Source organism: Choloepus didactylus, chromosome 1 (assembly GCF_015220235.1).
Source record: "Choloepus didactylus isolate mChoDid1 chromosome 1, mChoDid1.pri, whole genome shotgun sequence".
Lineage (NCBI taxonomy): Eukaryota > Metazoa > Chordata > Mammalia > Pilosa > Megalonychidae > Choloepus > Choloepus didactylus.
The window spans coordinates 26,926,586-26,944,318 of record NC_051307.1 but is presented as its reverse complement, the minus strand read 5'-3'; the positions used below and the strand labels follow the sequence as shown (position 1 = coordinate 26,944,318).

The 17,733-nt window shown below is 41.1% G+C and overlaps 1 pseudogene; it reads right to left on the bottom strand.

Annotated features, from left to right (window-relative positions):
- Positions 1-1,026: 1,026 nt before the first annotated feature.
- LOC119505872 lies at positions 1,027-17,640 on the bottom strand (annotated as a pseudogene).
- Positions 17,641-17,733: the final 93 nt, after the last annotated feature.

The following is a 17,733-nucleotide window of genomic DNA, read 5'->3' as shown; positions in this document are numbered from 1 at the left end:
TCCCCAAATGCCATTATCTTTGTGTTCTTGTGGGACAGATGTTTTGGTGCTGGTTATATTTGCTTGGAATGTGCCCCACCCAGCTGTGGGTGGTGACTTTGGTGGGATACTCCCATGGAGGCGTGACCCCACCCATTCAGGGTGGGCCTTGATCAGTGGAGCCATATAAAACATGCTGACTCAAAGAGACTGGAAGGAGTGCAGCTGTGAGTGACGTTTGAAGAGGAGCAAGCTTGCTAGAGAGGAACGCCCTGGGAGAAAGCCATTTTGAAACCAGAACTTTGGAGCAGACACCAGCCACATGCCTTCTCAGTTAACAGAGGTTTTCCGGACGCCATTGGCCATCCTCCGGTGAAGGTACCCGATTGTTGGTGTGTTACCTTGGACACTTTATGGCCTTACCCTATTGCTGGTGTGTTACTTTGGATGCTTTGTGGCCTTAAAACTGTAACTGTGTAGCCAAATAAACCCCCTTTTTATAAAAGTCAATCCATCTCTGGTGTTTTGCATTCCGCAGCATTAGCAAACTAAAACACCATCACAGTCCTCACCTCTGTCGCTGGTCATATGGTTGTTCATATTTATCATTGCCTTCTTCCATTACTCATTCTGTGTTCCCTTTACCCTCAGCAAGCACTTCAGCTGGCCATTGTTCTTTTACCTGGTGCAGTGACCCAAGGTTTCATTCTTGAAGTTTCTGGGCCACTAGTAGTCCTGCTTGGATTGGGTTGTTGAGGTTTTCCATTAAATCACAGAGCCTGGGGATACTACATGATGCCCTAGGGGATCTTATGTATTCCAGGAAAACTTCTTTCCTCCATAATGTAGTTGCAGTCCTATGTCCTCTTGATAGTCAGGATCAATCACCCCAGCCAGTACAGTAATTTCCTTCCTTGCCTATTGGTTCAGAGGCATGAATAGCTCAAAATGGACAGGTGGCAGTCTTAACTTGCAGTTCAATGGAATTATTGTGTTTCCTGATGAAAGCAATTCTCTTTTTGGAACAAAGACTTGTAGACAAGCAGAGCTTAAGGTTGCAGGTACAGGAAGCAAAAATTTCCTAGGGATCACTAGGGGTGATAGTGAGTGGAGCCACTCCATTTTCTACCCCTTGATTCCTGAACCCATGTATCCTGACTATGGGAGAAACAGCACCATAGAATGGATGCTGATTCAGAGCATACACAGCCTCCTGGAGAACACTCCCCCACCCCTGCAAGGTATTGCCACTTAGTTGGACCTGTAACTGTGTCTTCAAAAGGACATTCCATTGGCCTATTGATCCAGATGCCTCTTGATAATGTGAAACACGATAAGACCAGAGAATTCCATGGACCTGTGCTCATTCCCACACTTCATTTGTGTGAACTGGTTTCCTTGATCAGAAGCAATGCTGTAAGGAATAGCATGATGTTGGATAAAGCATATCATAAGTTCATGGATAATAGTTTTGACAGAAGCATTGCATGCAGGAAAGGCAAGCCCGTATCCAGAGTATGTGTATTTCAGTTAGAGCAAATCACTGCCCTTTCCATGGTGGAAGTGGTCCAAGGTAATTGTGCTGGTTTGGATGTATTATGTCCCCCAAAGCACCATGTTCTATGATGCAATCTTGTGGGGAAGGACATATTAGTGTATTAGATTGGAACCCTCATATTAGGTTGTTACCTTGGAGATGTGACTCACACAACTGTGTGTAATACCTTTGATTAGATTATTTCCATGGAGGTGTGGCCCCACTCATTCCATGTGAGTCTGCCTTTACTCACTGCAGCACTTTAAGGGAGAGCCACACAGGCCTAGACACTTGCTATTGCTGAGGCTTAGACATGTTTAGAGTGTGGACCCCTGATGTTGGCTGCAGCCAAGCGAGACATTTTGAAGATGGCCATTGAAAGTAGGCTTTTGCTACTCCAGAATTTGCCTGGGAGGAACTAAGAGAACATGCCCAGACACCTAGAAAGAAGTGTCTTTGGAGAAGCCATTTTGAAACACAACCTGGGAGTAAAGGAAGAAGACACTAGCCATGAGCTTCCCAGTCAACAGAGGTGTTCCAGATGCCATTGGCCATTCCTCTATGAAGGTACCTCTTGTTGATGCCTTAGCTTGTACACTTTTATTGCCTTAAGACTGTAACTTTGTAAACAAATAAACTCACATAATAAAAGCAAATCCATTTCTGGTGTTCTGCATTATGGAAGCATGAGCAAACCAGAACAGTAATCAACCTGCCACCAGGTAGCAGGCTGATCACCTTAGGGAATGGTGCATTATCAGGGACTGAGTGTGGTTCTCTGCTGCGGGCAGACTGGGCACTCAACAGTGGCTGTAGCCAGGCCAGCCTTGGTGAGTGGAAGTCCATGTTGTTGATTCCATTCATAACCTCTATCCCTACCATCATGACCACTTTTTCATGAACTCATTGGGCAATGAGAAGAGTGGCTAGGGATAGGAGTGACACAGATCAGGTCATCCTATCCACTTGATTATTAAAACCTTCCTCTGCCAAAATCACCCTGTAGTGGGCATTCACATGGGACGCACATATCTTCATTTTTTTTTGCCAACTCAGAAATGTCTATCCACATACCTCTCCTACAGACCTCTTTGTCACCAATTTTCCAATCACACTCCTCTCAAATTCCTGATCATCAAGCCAAACCATTATCAACAGTCTATAAATCATTGTAAAAACACACCTCTGTCCAGTTCTCCTTCCAGGCAAAATGAACCAAGCACATGGTTTGAAGTTCCTCCCACTGGGAGGATATTCCCTTACCACTCTCCTTCAGGGACATAACAAAAGGGTTTGCAGTACTGCAGCTGTCCACTTTCAGGTATTACTTTGCATATCACACAGGACCATCTGTAAACCAGGGCTGAGTTTTCTCTTCCTCAGTCAACTGGTTGTTAGGAACTCCCAAAGAAACCATAACTCTGGGCTTGAAGAGAAGGGAACATGGCAGGAATGGGGGCTGTTCTGATTTGCTAATGCTGGCATTTTGCAAAACACCAGAAATGGATTGGCTTTCATAAAGTGGGTTTATTTGGTTACAAAGTTACAGGCTTAAGGACATAAAGATTCCAAGGTAAGGCATCAACAATAGGGTATCTTCACTGGAGAAAGGCCATTGGCATCTGAAAAACCTATGTTACCTTGGAAGGCACGTGGCTGGCATCTGCTTGGTCTCAGGTTGCATTTCAAAATGGCATTCTCAAAAATGTCAGCTTCAGTTTTCAAAGGCCATCTTCAAAATGTCTCTCCCAGCTACGGCACTGAGCTCCTGTCTGAGCTCTTATGTGGTTCCCATGATTTAATTAAGACTCATGCTCCATGGGCAGGGCCACACATCCATGGAAATAATGCAATCAGAATTATCACCTACATTTGGGTGAGTCTTATCTCCATGGAAACAACCCAACCTAATCAAGATGAAATATATCTGACCCCAGAAGATGTCATCAAAGAACATGGCATTTGGGGGGACATAATGCATCCAAACTGGCACAGGGGCCATGGGCATTTGGGCCACTTCCTCATGTAGCTTTTGTGCCTTCAGGACCTGCTTGAGCCCTATCTCACACATACCATTTCCATTTTATTACAGAGTGCTTCTGTGCATGCCCAAATTTATGGCTTGGTGGGCCAGATAACACACAGTTCATTATGGGTAACTCAGGTCTCATGGTAACTTGGAGGCCCATGGCCTCTCTATTAAGGCCCAATAGCAGGACAAAAGCTGTTTCTCAAAAGGAGGATCATTATCAGCAGAGGATTAGAAAGATTTACTCTAAAATCCTAAGGGCCCACATTATGGTTTTCCTATATGAGCACGCCAAAGTCTTCAAACATCCACTAGTTGCCACTGAGACTTCTAGCACCATTGGATCAGCTGGATCATATAGTCTAAATGGCTTGCACAGCAGTCTTTACCAGTTACAGGGCCTCCTCTTGTTCTGGTCCCCACTCAAAACTAGAAACATTTCTGGTCATTTGGTAATTGGGCCAGAGTAGCACACCCAAATGAGGAATATTTTGTCTTCAAAATCCAAAGAGGCCAACTAAATATTGTACCTCATTTTTGGTCATAGGAGGGGCCAGATGCAATAACTTATCCCTCACCTTAGAAGGTATTTTTTGACATGCCCCACACCACTGAACACCTAGAAATTTTACTGAAGGGGAAGGCCCCTCTATTTTTGTTGGACTTATCTCCCATCCTCTGACATATAAATGCCTTACCAATAAGAATACAGTAGTTGCTATATACTGCTCAGTAGGTCCAATCAACATGATATCAATATAATGGACCAGAGTGATGTCTTGTGGTAGGGAGAAACAATCAAGTTGATGCAGACAAGATTATTACATAGGGCTGGAGAGTTGATATACATCTGAGGTAGGACAGTGAAAGTATACTGCTGGCCTTGACAGCTGAAATCAAACTGTTTTTGGTGGTCTTTACTACCAGTTATTGAGGAAAAAACAATTGCCATATCAATAGCTGCATATCAGGTACCAGGGAATGTGTTGATTTGCTGAAACAATGATACCACATCTGGAACAGCAGCAGCAATTGAAGTCACCACCTGGTCAAGTTTATGATAATCTACTATCATCCTCTGTGCCAGTTTGGATGTATTATGTCCCCCCAAATGCCATATTCTTTAATGCAATCTTTTGGGGGCCAACATATTAGTGTTGATTAGGTTGGAATTTTGGATTAGGCTGTTTTCATGGAGATGTGATCCACCCAACTGTGGGTAATATCTTTGATTAGATTCTTTCCATTGAGGTGTGGCCCTTCCCATTCAGAGTGGGTCTTGATTAGTTCACTGGAGCCCTATAAAAGTGCATAAACAGAAAGGCCTCAGAGCAGCTACAGTCAAGAGAGACACTTTGAAGAACACACAGGAGCTGAGAATGGAACTGGAACACAACCTCAGATCAGTAAACACCAGCCATATGCTTTCCCATCTAACAGAAGTTTTCCGGATGCCAGCTGCCTTTCTTCAGTGAAGGTATACTTGTGTTGATGCCTTCATTTGGACATTTTCATGGCCTTCAAACTATAACTTTGTAACCAAATTAATCCCCTTTATAAAAGTCAATCCATTTCTTGTATTTTGCATAATGGCAGCATCAGCAAACCAGAACATCTTCCAAGACCCATTTGTTTTTTGCACAGACCAAATACAAGAGTTTAAAGGGGATATGGTGGGAATTAATACTGCTGCATCCTTCAAATCTTTAAGAGTGGAATTAATCTTTGCACACCTCCAGGAATGCAGTATTGTTTCTGATATACTATTTTGCTAGGAAGAGGAAGTTCTAATGGCTTCTGCTTGGCCTTTCCTTCCATAATAATCCTCTCTCCCAAGGCAGGGAACCAACGTGGGGATTCTGCCAGTTGCTGAGTATGTCTTTCCAATTATGCATTGTGGAACTTGAGAAATAACCACAAAATATGTCTGGGGAACTTCTGGACCCACTGTGAGACAGACCTGTGCTAAAACTCCATTGATAACCTCACCTCCATAAGCCTGTACTCTGACTGATGGAACAAAGTTGTTTTGGGTCTCCTAAATTAATATCACTTCTGAGCCAAAGTCTAATAATCCCCCAAATATCCGATCATTTCCATTTCTCAAAAGCACAATTAGCATGGTAAAAGGCCAGAGGTCATTTTGGGGAAGGCTGGGAGGAAGATTAACAGTATAAATCTTTGACAGTATAACAAGGTCCCTCCCAAAGCATACCCAGCCTTCACCTCATTCAAGAGACTCTGAATCTATAAACTTTCTCATGTCTGGGAATTGGCCAAGGGGCTGTGACTCTGTTTTTGTAATTCATGTGAGATTTTTGTTCACTTGACCAATAATTCTGCTTATAAAGATCAAACAAGTATTAAGTAGACTGACCATCTACATATTTTATTTCTACATACTCCATCATCTATGAACCAATGCCATAAGTCTTTGTGAGTCATATTATTTTCACTGATGCTTTGAGACTGCTAATATTGTAGTCATGTCCACCTTGTCTCTGATGATTAATTGCTGCCATGTGGCTTCTGCCAACTCGGGTTCCAAGTAGTCCCATTGTTTTTAATGATTCCAGCTCAGTGGCAGTGGTTCCCACAGTAATATCTGACTGTGCCAGTTTTGATATATTAAGGCCCCCAGAAAATCATGATCTTTTAACTTCTTGTTGAGTTTAATCTCTTGAGTGTTTCCATGGAGATGTGACTCACCCAACTGTGGGTGATAATTTTGATTAAATTATCTCCATGAAGGTGTGGCTCTGCCCATTCAAGGTAGGTCTTATAGATCATTGGAGTCCTGTAAGAGATATATGGAGATGCTAAGGTAGGAAGTGAAGCCAGAGTTAACCCTGTAGAAGCTAAGAGAGGACCCTCAGATGCTTAGAGAGAAACATCCTGGGAGAAAAGCAAGGATGCACCAGAGCTGAGAGAGAGGATCTATGAGAACCCTAGAGACATTTTGGAGAAAGCCATTTTGAAACAGAATTCTGGAGCAAAGGAACAGCAGATGCCAGCAAAAAGCCTTCCCAGCTGACAGAAGTGTTCCAAATGTCACTGGCCATTTGTCAGTGAAGGTATCCACTTTTTGATGCCTTAGTATGGACACATTTATGACCCTAGAACTGCAAATTTATAATCTAATAAATCTCCTTTATAAAAGCTAATTCATTTCTGGTATTTTGCAAAAAGAAAGCTCTAAAAAATGGAATAGATTTCATCAACCGTACTTCAGTGAAGTTATCTTGTTGATGCCTTAGTGAGGACACATCTATGAATGTAGAACTATAACTTTGTAAACTAATAAATCCCCTTTGTAAAAGCCAATCTATTTCTGGTATTTTGCATAATGGCAGCATTAGCAAACCAGAACAGATTTTGTACCAGAGAATTGGGGTCCTGCTGTGTTTGCAAATACCACACATATTGGAACAATGTGTTTAAAGAAATAAGGGGGTGATTCTGGAAGAATTGTGATGCACTTGATAGAAAAGGCCTAGATTGCTTTCAAGAGAGTGTTGGTAGAAATATAGACTCTAAGGATACTTATGATGAGTTCTTACATAAAAATGATGAATATGTCACTGCCAACTGGAAGAAGATGATCTTTGTTTTAAAGTGGCAGAGAATTTGGCAAAATTGAGTTCTGGTGTTGGATGGAAGGCAGAATTTGAAAGCAACAAGTTGGGATACTTAGGTGAAGAGATCTCCAAACTAAATATGGAAAATGCTGCCTGGATTCTCCTTGCAGGTTATAGTAAAATGCAAGAAGAAAGAGATAAGCTGATGCACCAGATTGAATGTATATGTCCCCCAGAAAAAGCCATTTTCTTTGAGGCAACCTTGTGAGGCAGATATATTAGTGGGGATAAAGTTGGAATGTTTAGATTAGGTTGTCTCCATGGACATGTGCCCCACCCAACTGTGGGTGATAACTCTGGAAAATTTCCATGGAGGTGTGGCCCCACCCATTCAACGTGGGCCTTGATTAGTTCACTGGGGCACTATATAAGCTCAGACAGAAGAAACAAGCTTGCTACAGCCAAGAGGGACACTTTGAAGAGTGCACAGGAGCTGAGAGAATAGCTGCAGATGAGAGACAGTTTGAAGATGGCCATTGAAAGCAGACTTTGCTTTGGAGAAGCTAAGAGAAGACAAATGCCCCAAGAGCAACTGAGGGTGACATTTTGGAGAGAAGCTGCAGCCTAGAGAGGAATATCCTGGGAGAAAGCCATTTTGAAAACAGAACTTTGTAGCAGATGCCAGCCATATGCCTTCCCAGCTAACAGAGATTTTCTGGACACCATTGGCCATCCTCCAGTGAAGGTACCCTTTGTTGATGGACAATTTATGGCTTTAAGACTGTAACTTTGTAACCAAATAACCCCCTTTTTATAAAAGCCAATCCATTTCTGGGGTTTTGCATTCTGGAAGCATTAGCAAACTAGAACAACTGAGAACTGAATTCTTGGGTACAAAGAAATAGAAATTGATTGTATAGAAGATTCTGGGCTTACAGAATGTGAGACTACAGATGCCCCACATGAGGACTTAGTGAAATATAAAACCCAACCACCATTTCACTACAAGCCAGAAGTGGAGATGGAGTTATCTTGAAAGGATTTCTGAAAAGCCTCAATGTCTGATTGTTTTCACCCCTATATGCAGCATGCCAAGAAAACAATTATTTTTTGAGATCTGTATAAATAGAACCACTGCCAGTCTAGACTAAAAGTGATGGCAAAGGGACAGACTGAAAGAAAAAATTTCTTCAGAGAAGACAGAACCATGGAAGCCAAGGACTGGAGCCAAGAAATCTGTCAAGAAGATCAGAACAACCCATGCATGTGGAAAGGGTGAGTTTGCCCTGGAGGCAGAGGGTGGGCCTTCTGTTTTGATGCTCTTGAAGAGTGCTGCTGCTTCAGACTTCAGTGAGGGCAGAAAATATTCCATGGGATTTGGGGAAAACTTGGCCATCACCCCATTGCTCAGAGAGGGGAGAGACTTTGTCCTTGAGATGCAGAGTTTGGGTGGCACCCAAGTGCTTAAGGAAGATGGGGCTGAGAAGAAGGTGGTCTCTCCAACATGTGGATATGTTGGAGCAATCACACCAGCATTTGGAGAGAAAATGGTCACTGCATAAGTGCTTGGAAAGGGTAGGACACTCACTAAGTATAAAATGTCATTCCATAAAAGACTCTCACGTTAAAATCTAATGAAGTTTTCCCTGTGGGTTTTAGGAACTGTTTTGGTCCCATGAACACTGACTTCCTCCCAATTTCTCCCTATGGCAATGTGAAAATTTATCCTATGACTGTCTTTCCTTTGTATATTGGGAAGAGATAACCTGTTTTGAGTTTCACAGATCCACAACCAGAGGACAATATTACCTTAGGACAAACCACTCCATTTTGATAAGACTTTGCACTTATCTATACTGTGATGCAACGAATGTACTTTTGCATTTTGAAAGAGCATGTCTTTTTGGGGACCAGGGGGTGGAATGTGCTGGTTTTTATATATCATGGACCCCACAAAAGTCAAGGTCTTTTAACCAAATCTTGCTGTGTATAACCTCTTGATAGATTGTTTCCATGGAGATGTGACTCACCCAACTGTGGGTGATACCTTTGATTAAATTATCTCCATGGAAGTGTGGACACACCCATTCAGGGTGCATCTTAATTTTATCACTGGGGTCCTCTAGGAGACAGGTTGAGATGCACAGAGATGTGGACAGAAGGACATTTTGAGATGCTAAGCTAAGAAGCGAAGCCCAGAGTTGGCCCCAGAGAAACCCAGAGTTGGCCCCAGAGAAGCTAAGAGATGGCCCCCAGATGCTTAGAGAGAAACATCCTTGGGGAAAGAAGCAAGGTCACACAGGAGCTGAGAGAGTGGAGCTAAGAGTAACTCAGAGACATTTGGGAGAAAGCCATTCTGAAATACAACTCAGGAGCAAAGGACCAGCAGACAGAAGCCATGTGCCTTCCCAGCTGACATAGGTGTTCCAGATTCCATTGACCATTCTTCAATCAAACGTATCCTCTTTTTGATTTCAAATGGAGTCAAGAGGTCATTCTGGTGGACATTCTTATGCACTATATAGATAATAGCTTTTAGGTTTTAATGTATTGGAATAGCTAGAAGTAAATGCCTGAAACTGCCAAACTCCACCCCAGTAGTCTGGACTCCTGAAGATGATTGTATAATAATGTAGACTACAAGTGGTGACAGTGTGATTGTGAAAAACTTGTGGATCACACCCCTTTATCTAGTGTATGGATGGATGAGTAGAAAAATGGGGACAAAAACTAAATGATAAATAGGGTGGGATGGGGGGATGGTTTGGGTGTTCTTTTTTTAATTTTATTTTTTATTCTTATTCTGATTCTTTCTGATCTAAGGAAAATGTTCAGAAATAGATTGTGGCAACGAATGCATAACTATATGATCATACTGTGAACAGTTGTTTGTATACCATGGATGATTGTATGGTATGTGAATATATTTCAATAAAACTGAATTAAAAAAAAATAATCCTCTTTTTGATACCTTAGTATGGACACTTTTATGGCCCTAGAACTATAAACCTGTAACCTAATAAATCCCCTTTGTAAAAGCCAATCCATTTCTGGTATTTTGCATAACAGCTCTAGCAAACTGGAATAGATTCTATCAGCCATTCTTCAGTGAAGATATCATCTTGTTGATGCCTTATTCTGGACACTTTATGGCCTTAGAATTGTAACTTTGTAACAGAACATATTCCCTTCATAAAAGCCAATCCAATTCTGGTGTTTTGCATAATGGCAGCATTAGCAAACTGGAACAATAACAGAACGAAAAAGGGCAACTAAAGAGCCCTTCAGGAATGATGGAGCAAGTCTCACAATTTATTCCTCACAGTCCTGGTAAAGGTATATCCTCTGGACATTCATGTGGTGTATGAGCAGGTCTTCCATGAATAATCCACTCTAACCTTCCAATCTCTCTAAGCATTTGGATCCCCTCCTCTACATAATACCAGGGCAGTTCTGGCATTTCAATCTCAGGTAAAATCAGCCAGCTTTGGATTCATGTTTCAGCCAACCACCAAAACAAACTGTTAGTGATCTTTCTAACTCCTTGAGCTACAACATTGAATGCAGAATCTCTGCTTTGTGGGCCCTTATCAATAAATTCTGCCTATTTCAACTTTATATTCCTTCCACCATTATCCCACACCCTTAATATCCATTCCCACACATATTTCCCTGATTTCTGCCTATGTAAGTCGGAAAACTTATGCAGTTCCATTGGAGTAAAGTGTACTTCCTCTTTGGTCCCACTTTGTATCTCACTTTCTGGGGCTTGTTGGGATTTAGTTATAGGTCTTGAAAAAAATAGCAGTAGGGGGGATGGGCCATGACAAGAATTAGAAATATCCTTCAAGCCCATTACCTCAGGATATTCTGTTGCAGTTTCATCTGGTGAAACAGGATTAATCACTCCAGAAAGAGGAGTGAGAGCTATTTATCTAGTGGATGTGATTACAAGCTTAGCAGGCAATGAAAGTTAATTACTTTAGATGGAGGTTCAATGGTAGACTCTGCAGGGCTGACTGGAGGTCAGGATGCTGTTTCCTTAAGGCAGGTTGGAGATCAAATAGCTGTCTCCTCAGGGAACACTGGAGATTGGGTGGCTCTTTCCTAAGTGCAGGCTGGAGGTGGAGGGAATGTTTCCTCAGGACAGACCACTACAGGTATATCTAGCAAAAACTCAGCAGAATCCAGGTTTCCAATGTCCCCACTGTCATCATTAGTGGGACAACACCACCACAGAAAAAAATCCAATGAAAGGCCTCACCCATAGTCGATTGAGTCACATCTCCATGGAAACACTGAACCAATAGGTTCCAACCTAATCAACACTAATGTATCTGCTCCCACAAGGTTGCATCAAAGAATATGGCTTCTTCTGGGGGACAGAATATATACAAACTGGCACAGGTACAAATGAATGTGTTACCCTATTAACAAAAGCCTTGAATTTTCAAAGTAGAACCTCTCCAAACATAGCATATATGCAATACCGAAGTTTGTTAATGATTCAAAGGATACAAAAATCACCAGGAACAGGCATAGCATTTCATTTTGGAGGAATCAGAATCCATTAGATTCAACTCTCTAATTGTCTCTTCCTCACACACTAGGACACATAAATCCATAAAATCCAAGTTTGTTTACAATAAACAGTCTAGGCAGACTAGTTATATCTACTAAAAAAAATATTTTTAAATAGAAACTTTCCACTATTATTCCTTACTAAATATAAATAGCATATTTTTCATGAAGTCTTGTCTAGATCAGTCATTTCCTGTAGTGCCTAGAGTAGGGGGCAGTTAGTCACAGTCCTGATATTGCCTATTTATTTTTCAATTATTTGCTGAAGATATCAAGTCAAGATATATATCATGTTCCTGGATCAGAAGCCTTAACAGCATGACAATTTTAATCCTTACAAAAATGGCATGCCATAGGAGGGCAGTATGTCTTTGGTGCAAGCAGTAAGTGGATATGATATCTCTAAAGACTTGAATAATAACTACAGAATCAAGTAGCATGTATAGTTCATCCTTATGTCATTCCTTCCTCAAACTGGACTTTTCCGGTTTGGTATGTGGAATGCACTCAGTATGTGTCTTTAATTGCTCAATGATACACAAAGAAGATTAGAAATAATAGCAAATGTGTGTGTGTATATGCATGTGTATGTGTATGTGTGTCTATCTGATCAACCTTGGCAGGACTTAATTCAAATCCAATTCAGAATGAAAAATACTTGACAAGGAGTAGAATTTACCCCCCTCAGTAAAAACAAAGAAATCACAAAATTGATGGAAATGTTGGGCTCTTCTAACTTAACCCAAGGCTTTGCTGGAAACTATAGTTCTTTGGTAATGGTTTAGTTGAAGTAGCCTGGTGATACTATTCAAAACTTCTTGAAATGGTTAGATATGAGAACTCAAGGTACAATAATCCCTTTAGGAGATAGGCATGCTGTTCTGAAAGGCCCAGAGTTGAAGCTGGCTGGCTCTGGTGGTATTGTGAGACATGGAACTAAGGTTGGGATGAAATATCTATTTGGAAAGTATGACTGGAAATATTTCTCAGTAGGCAAGTTGCTTTTAACTAAGTGCACAATTGGAATGAGTACTAAGTGTCCATAGGCAGGTAATGCTAACCAATTTCACAGGCAATATTGCCCAGGTTACACTTCACTGAGTTCTAATTTTTCATGCAAAAAAAGAAACTATTTTAATTCCCCTACCCTTCATTGGTAATAAACATTAAGTGATACAGCATTTCACAAATGCACAATTATATTTGATTCACCAGCATATTACCACAACTTTGTGAGGAAGAATTTGGAGCAAGTTAGTGCTCTCCATTGATATCATAATTGCCACCACAGATGAAGAAGCTCAAGAGGAGTGCTATGGGTTGAATTGTGTCGATAGATAGATAGATAGATAGATAGATAGATAGATAGATAAATAAATAGATAGACAGAAAAACTTCCAGTACCTCTGAATGTGACCTTATTGGGAAATAAGGTTATTACAGATGTAATTAGTTGAAATGAGGTCATACTGGAATTGGGTGGGCCCTTACTCCAATATGCCTTGCGTCCTTATAAGAAAGGAGAAGAGTCACAGAGACAAACACAGAGGGGAGAAGTCTGTGCGAATACATAGGCAGAGATGACGTGACACATTTACAGACAAGGAACACCAAGGATTACTGGCAAATACCAGAATCTGGAAGAGGCAAGGAAGGAGTCTTTCCCTAGAGTCTTAGGCGTGTGACCCTGCTTACACCTTGATTTCAGACTTCCAGCCTTTGGAACTGTGAGAGAATACATTTCTGGTATTTAAGCCACTCAGTTTGTAGTACTTTGTTGTAATAATCCTATAAGGTATTATGGCAAATAGAGGCTAGCAGAAAAATCCACCTAAAATTCAACTCCCAGAACCATCATTGAAATTCTGGGGCACCATATGACTGCAGCAACCAGAACCTTTCCTCAAAGTGTAAGGATTAAGTTATTACCTATGAGATACCTGCCAATAAGCAAGAAATGCAGAGACTAGTAAGGCTATTTGGATTTTGGGGGTCTCGTGTTTCTCATTTTGGAATCATATTTTCTCCTATTCTCAAAGTCACCAGAGCATAATCTGAATTGCAGTGAGACCAGGAGCAGAAACAAGCATTAAAGATTTACAAGCTAGCTCCCTAGGATAAGATTCAGTTGATGAGATGATAATAGAAAGATCTATAAAAGAGCATATGCAACCCAAGGCCTTTGGTAGAAAGCAAATCAGGTGACTCGGTGAAGTCCTCTTGGGTTTTGGACCTGAAAGCTGCCTAAGGCAACTGCCCATTACAGTACACTAGAAAGACAATTGCTGCCTTGTCATTGGCAGTTGGCCAACATTGTCCCCATACTACAGGGCTTTAGGTGATTCTGAGGCCAGAAATACCAAACGTATCTTTGTGATGCAAAAAAACTACATTCAAATAGGAAGGTTACAACAGAGCATAGTTCATTCATATAGTGGAAAAAAGGATATTCAAGAGCATTCTGTATCAGTCAAGGTTCTCTTGAGAAAGAGAATTAACAGGAAATTAGATATATATAAAGGAACTGGATCATGTTGCATAGGAACTGACAAGTCTGAGATTTGTAGGTAGTTTGGGAAACTGTGAATTGCTGTGAGAGTGATGTTTGCAGTCTTGAGCCTAAAATTCATAGGGGAGGTAAACAGGCTGGAAACTCAGAGAGGAATAGAAGGTAGAGTCATGGGGCAGAATTTCTTCTTCTTCTTCAAACCTTCAGTTCTTTTTTTTCTTTTTCTTAAGATGCTAATCCCATCTATAAATCAACAAATAAATACATAAATAAATAAAAACAAAAAAAACTGCACAACAACATCTAGACCAGTGTTTGACCAGACAACTAGACCACATAACCTAGCCAAGTTGATACATAAAATTAGCCATCACACATGCTAAAGAAGAAGGCAAGGGAAGTCCGCTATATATATGAGCAGCTTGCTTCCCTGCATGTGGGCTGGTGTCATCCATCACTGTGTAGTCTATGCAGTATGATTCTTTCCCAGACAAAGTAAAGTTTTTTGTGATGCAAAAAACTACATTCAAATAGGAAGGTTACAACAGCATAATTCACTCATATAGTGGAAAAAAGGATATTCAAGAGCATGCTGTATCAGTCAAGGCTATAGCCAGAGGAAAATAGACCTTCGATGTTAGACAATAAAGAACATACCTGTATAGGATAATCAGTTGTTAAAATATCTGTGGGAATGTGGAAGAAGAACAAATGTGGTTCATGTGGATACCCATAATGTACATGCAGTGTTTGCATCTTAGTGGGTATTATAGGTTGGATTCTCCATGAACCAGACTATTACATGGAGTTAGGTGAGCAAAAGGTTTATTGGGGAAAAGACTTGGGGAGAGGAAAAGGGGACCAGGGCTTGACGGGTGAACCATCAGAGACCTGTGCAGATGTGAGGTAGTTTGAAACTATTATGCATCCCAGAAAAGACCATGTCTTTTTAATCCATTCCTGTGGGCATAGAATTACTATGGGCGGGACATTTTGATTAGGTTATTTCAATTGTGATAAGGCCCGCCTCATCTGGAGTGAGTCTTGAGCCTCTTGCTGGAGTCCTTTATAAGAGGATAAAACACATACATAAGCTAAGAGATGAAGTTCAGAGAAGCACCTGGAAAAGCTGAGAGAAGGAGCAGCCAGAAGCTGAAAGCAATGAAACCTGGGAGAGAAGGAAGAGCAGACACCACCATGTGCCTTCCCATGTGACAGAGAAGCCCAAGCTTGCCAGTCACCTATCTTCAGAGTCAAGGTTTCATCCTGTTGATGCCTTGAATGGGACATTTTCATGGTTTAAGAACTTTAAATTATAAGTTAAGAAATCTCCCTTGTAAAAGCCAACCCATATTTGGTGTATTGTCTTCTGGCAGCTTTAGCAAACCAAAACAAGATCTGACAAGGTTTTTACCATTCCAGTATAACTGGCAATGTCGGCTGCCAATAGCTATATTTAGTCAGTGACCAGAGCTGTCCTGAGAAAAGCATGACTTTGCCTCAAAAGCTAAGGGGTTCATGAAGAAATCCATACCAGTAGGCTGTCAGATGGGCAGCAAAATTTGAAGCCTTATGTACCCACCAAAAATAATATTCTTGAAGCTAGTCCATTCCTGCAGGTATGAAGCCATTGTAAGTAGGATCTTTGGGTGAGTAGGATCTTAACTTAAGTTGAGATGTGACCCACCTCATTCAGGGTGGGTCTTAATCCTCTTACTGGAGTCCTTTATAAGAAGAAAAAAGAGAGAGAAATAACAGAAAAAAAAAGCCCTAGAGAAGTTGAGAGAGAAAAGCCAGAGAAGCTAACTGAAAAATCCAGAGAAGCCAGTCTATAGGGAGAAAGCATCACCTGTTGATCCCTTTATTTAGACATTTTCATGGACTCAGAACTCTATATTATTAAATTATAAGTTAATAAATCCCCATTGTAAAAGCCAACTCATTTATGGCACACAGAAAACAGAGAGAAACCAGAGGCATAGAGGAAGCCACTGAAGCCCATGACTGGAAACAACAAAACCTGGGAGAGAGAAAGGAGAGACTACCAGACTTTGCTATGTGCCTGGCCATGTGACAGAGGAGCTGAGGTTCACTAGTAGCCAGTCTATAGGGAGAAAGCATCACCTGTTGATCCCTTTATTTAGACATTTTCATGGACTCAGAACTCTATATTATTGAATTATAAGTTAATAAATCCCCATTGTAAAAGCCAACTCATTTATGGTATATTGCTTTTTGGCAATTTCGCAAACTAGAACAATGGCCTATCTCCATGTCATCCACAGTCCACTCCTTGCACTGCATGAAACTACTTCTTCTTATACATGTGGAAGCAATTTATCCAGAATTCTAGTGGGTCTCCCTTTCTGAGATGAAATTTAGAAGAGGGAGATGAGATGCAATATCACTCACTTCACTGCATTTGTCTTGGGGATGAATCCTCTCCCTCCTCAACTCAATGTAAATTCCCCTTTTGTCCTTACCTACCACCTCTGATGGTCTGGGTGACTTAATTAGTGGTGTGACCTAAAATCTTTTTCCTGAGGGAACTTACCATCTTATATCAACAGATTTTTCAGGCTGAGGTTGCTGCTCTTAACCTCAATAGTCACCACTAGGAAAGGGAATACCAAAAGTCACTCAAGAGGATCATATGAGTTTCATACCTATAATTCCCTGTCCTTGCTGACCCTGCATCCTGTAACAGCAGCCCCACTGATCAGGATCCTCCTGTTGAACAGAGCTAATTACCCATTACAAGATGGTAGCTTCTCTTTTTGTCTACTGGACCTGGGTACAAGGAACCCAAAGTTCCCAGGTAGTAGAAGAGAGTATGCCTTCTTTGGGGATCAAGCAGTCTCACTGTGCAAAGCCAAGCCTTGCAGGAATGGGAAAAACATTTTGCTCCTGTGGGTCATTAGAAAGATGGCACAAGGGACAACTCTAGCTTTTACCCTTTGGTTCCTTGACTCATGCATTCCTCCTATTGAAGCACAATGTCATATAAATGTCTGAATCAATGCACATAATGCATCCTAGAGTATGGTGCCTCTTTATGGCAGGAAGTTCATGATGCATCAGCTCTACTTTCACCAGGCCACTCAAATTCTCTATCAGTCCAGCAGTTTCTGGGGAGTGTAGTATTAATACAACTATTAAACAGATACATTTATCAATGTAAAGTGGGTTTTCTGGTTGAAAAGTTTATTGTGATATATGGAGTAGATCCTCCATAAGACCCTAGATAGTGGTGCTGGTGGATGTGTATGGAAAGAAAGGCAATCCAAATCTGAAGAGTGTCATTCCTTGGGAAAATAAATAATCATTCCTTCCATGACAATAGGGGACCAATATAGTCAACTTGTCACCAAATAGTCAGTCTCCTTAAAGAATAGTGCCATACCAGGAACACAGTTTTGGTCTTCATTGTTGGAAATTGGAACAGTTAGAAATGGCATTGGAAGATGAGGCTGAGAAGTGGAAATCATGCAGTTGGCTCCATAACCTCACCTAGTCTAGT